Raw genomic sequence first — 4053 nt, forward strand, 5'->3', positions numbered from 1 at the left:
TCCCCATTCATGTGTTCTGTTAATGCTGGATATCATGTTCTGTGCCTTTAAGACTGGCTCTGAAGAGTGAAAGTTTTGTTTGTGTATTCTTATCAGCCTGGCGGGACACAGAGAGACTGCGGGTCTTGATTTTGCTGCTTTTGCTTTTTGCTTTGCTCTCTCTCTGCTCTCGCTTCTGCTTGCTTTTGCTCCTGCTCATTAACTAGTTTAGCTAAACAGTCCAAATTCCTTCCTGGACTGTTTGTCCTCTCCTCTTTTTTGACCATCTCGAACCTGCTCCGGACTGGGACCTGGGAACACCGAGAGTTTGCACCTTGTGGCTGCAGCAGCTGCCCCAGTGCCGGAGGGACTGAGAACAGAGCAACCACCCCCGAGAGAGACTTTCTGAATTTGTCACCTTTTTCAGAGCGGTGTCATCTGGTATTGTTCATTCTGTGTGCTGGGGGTGCTGTGCCTGTTAAATAAACAGGTTCTTTTCACTTCTCTCTGAAGAATCCTTCCCAAACCGGTTGGGGGGAGGGGCCGTGTGGGTTTGCTTTCTGGAGGGGCCCCCTTTGGAGATTCTCTACCAAATTTACCCTAAACCAGGACAAAATTTGGCACCCAACACGTGGGGCTCGAGAGAGAGTGGAAAAACCCTGTTTTGAGTGCATTTTGGTTGCCATTACTCTGTGTTTGTATAAAGCAGTTAATAGCCATGCTTTTTGAATTCATAATGTCTGTTGGGCTGAAGGCTTGCATGCATTTCTGGTCCCTAAGGTTTTTTGAGATTTTAATACCTCTATGGTCCCTAGGTTTATTTTCTTACCCAGAAATAGCTCTAGTATTGTCCCTAATATGTAGTTTTTATAGCAGAGGGGCAGTGACCAGAATAGCTATCCTGCTGGGCTTGGTGGTAATGATGTGTGAAAAGTTTATAAACATGCTGGGGTCTGCTGCAGGTATGAATGGTTCGTGGCTATGGTTATGCATCCAGTTTGTTAGAGGAGGAGCAGCAGGGGATGAGGCTTTTCAGCCTCTGCTTTCCTTCTTCTCCTATGAATCTGTTGCATCACTATTGAAGGATGTTGAGTTTCCCCTGAACGTTAAAGAAACCATCTTTCTGGTATTGAGTCTGGTAACCTTCCTCTATACAGCCTGCTGCTTCTCTAGGATGAGGGCTGAGATTTCTAGATGGGCTGATGAGACCCCTGACTCAGGAGTTGACCCAGGTGTGGAAAATCCTAAGTGGTGTGGGAAATGGGAGGATATGGGCCAAATCCTGAAGGAATTCTCTGACCCTATAGTCTGGGATTTTCCCCATGAGCAAATTCACAACCCAGCTGAGGTGGGGAAATATCTGAAAGAGAAGTACCAGGATGAGCCTTAGGAGAGGAAGGTCATTGCAGTGAGCTGGGCCCTGGCTTGTGCTCATCGCTCACTGCTAGATACTGTCGGGCAGCAGACAGAGGCAGGGGGCCAGGGAGATAAATCAGCAACTATCCCGGTGACTCAGGCTGCAGCCAACACTCCAGGCTCGAAGCCAGCAGATAAACCAGATAGTGAGCCTAAGCCAGCAGCTAAACCAAAAAATAAGCCTCAACCAATGGCTGTTGCTACCAGCACTAGAAGTGGGAAATGCACGGACAAGACCAATCAACAAGTGGATGATGATGATGAGGATGATGATGATGATGAAGGAGAAGGAACCTCAATGCCTCCTGACATAAAATCAAGAGTCAAAGCAGCAGGTGCAAAATCAGATGCAAATATTGAGTCCTTTTCCCTGAAGGACCTTCGTGGCCTACGGAAGGACTACAGTTGAAGGTCTGATGAATCCATAATTAGTTGGCTAGTCTGTCTCTGGGATGCTGCAGGCGAGGTTACAATTCTGGACGGCACTGAAGCCAGGCATTTGGGATCCCTGTCACAGGATCCTGTCATAGACCAAGGAATGATGAGGGGGGCTAACTCTCACAGCCTCTGGGTCCTAAGGAGTGTAGCAGAAAGATACCTGTGCGCAGATGATCTCTATATGCAGCAAACCCAGTGGAAAACCATAGAACAAGGGATCCAATGCCTGAGAGAAATGGCAGTGGCAGAGATTATCTTCTCAGATGATGTAACAACTAGGAACCCAGACTTAGTACCATGCACATCTGTGATGTGGCGAAAACTCGTACAACTTGGGCCACATGAATATGCTTCTGCCTTAGCCATCATGAAGAGGGATGAGAGGGGTGAGACTGTGCTTGACATGGCAAGGAAGCTCCGAGCATATACAGATGCTGTACATGGCCCGACACATGCCAGAATCGCAGTGGTAGAAACACTTCTGCAGAACTTAGAGGATAAGATAGAGGAGAATCATAAGAAGCTTACAGAGGAGATTAAAGAAGACCTTCTCCTTCTCCAAATCTCAGCAGTACAGATCCGAGGTTCTGGTATACAAGGCAGACGTTTCCCAGATGGTGAGAGAAGGTACACCCCACGAGCTGAGCTTTGGTTCTACCTGCGTGATTGTGGGGAAAACATGAGAAGGTGGGATAGGAAACCTACCGCTGTTCTGGCACAACGGGTGAGAGAACTGAAGGAAGCCACCAGAAGGAAAGCAGCTCCAGTTGCCCGTAGCCGACCGGCCAGGTATGATGATGATGACATGTCTGATCCCCTTGAAGGAACATCCAAAACATACGCCCAGGGAAAGAAGGATAACCAGGCTTAGAGGGGCCCTGCCTCTAGCCGGGTAGAGGCCAGGGAAAATCGTGTTTTTTGGTCTGTGTGGATTCGTTGGCCTGGCACATCGGAACCACAAGAGTACAAAGCTTTGGTCGATACTGGTGCACAATGCACATTAATCGCATCAAGGCATGTGGGGACAGAGTCTGTTTCTATTGCTGGTGTGACAGGGGGATCCCAGGATTTCACTTTGGTGGAAGCTGATGTGAGCCTAACGGGAAATGAGTGGAAGAAGCATCCTATTGTGACTGGCCCAGAGGCCCCATGCATTTTGGGCACAGACTACCTTCGAAGTGGGTACTTCAAAGACTCAAAAGGACTCAGATGGGCATTTGGAATAGCTGCTGTAGAGACAGAGGGCATCCAGCAATTGAACACCTTGCTGGGTTGTCTGAGAATCCATCTGCAGTAGGATGCCTGACGAAAGAAGAGCAACGAGTGCCAACTGCCACTTCCATAGTACATCGACGACAGTATAGAACCACTCGAGATGCTGTGATCCCCATCGTTAAGATGATCCGAGAGCTGGAGAGCCAAGGGGTGGTCAGCAAGACCCACTCACCCTTCAACAGCCCCATTTGGCCTGTGCGAAAATCTGAAGGAGAATGGAGATTGACTGTGGACTACCGTGCATTGAATGAAGTGACTCTACCACAGAGCGCTGCCGTGCCAGACAAATTAGAGCTCCAGTACGAGATTGAGTCCAAGGCAGCAAAGTGCTTTGCCACTATAGACATTGCCAATGCATTTTTCTCCATTCCTCTGGCAGCAGAATGCAGGCCTCAGTTTGCTTTCACAAGGAGGGGTGTGCAGTACACCTGGAACCGACTGCCCCAGGGGTGGAAGCACAGTCCCACCATCTGCCATGGACTGATCCAGGCTGCACTGGAAATGGGAGAGGCTCCAGAACATTTGCAGTATATTGATGACATCATTGTGTGGGGAAACACAGCTGCGGAAGTGTTTGACAAAGGGAAGGAAATCATCCAAATCCTCCTGGGAGCTGGTTTTGCCATTAAAAAGTCAAGGTAAAGGGACCAGCTTGTGAGATTCAGTTCCTGGCAGTGAAGTGGCAAGATGGACTGTAGTAAACCCCATACATTTAGCAAAAGCACCATGGAGAATCTAACAAAAGGAATGCTGGCACAGCAGCAAGGAAGTTTCCTGACTCCATGGACATCTGCCCTATAAACTGTCTCTATAACCATGTGAGGCAATGCCATGGTAGCCTTTACCTATCGGTCATTTTATGGTCCCCCTAATCCCTTGCCGTTGGTCAAGTCTGGATACTTGCCAAGCCTATAAAAGTAGTATGCTGTACCCTACTAGCTCAGA

This window comes from Melozone crissalis, unplaced genomic scaffold (genome assembly GCF_028551555.1).
Source record: "Melozone crissalis strain CALT ecotype California unplaced genomic scaffold, PUWL_Pcris_2 ptg000066l_1, whole genome shotgun sequence".
Classification (NCBI taxonomy): domain Eukaryota; kingdom Metazoa; phylum Chordata; class Aves; order Passeriformes; family Passerellidae; genus Melozone; species Melozone crissalis.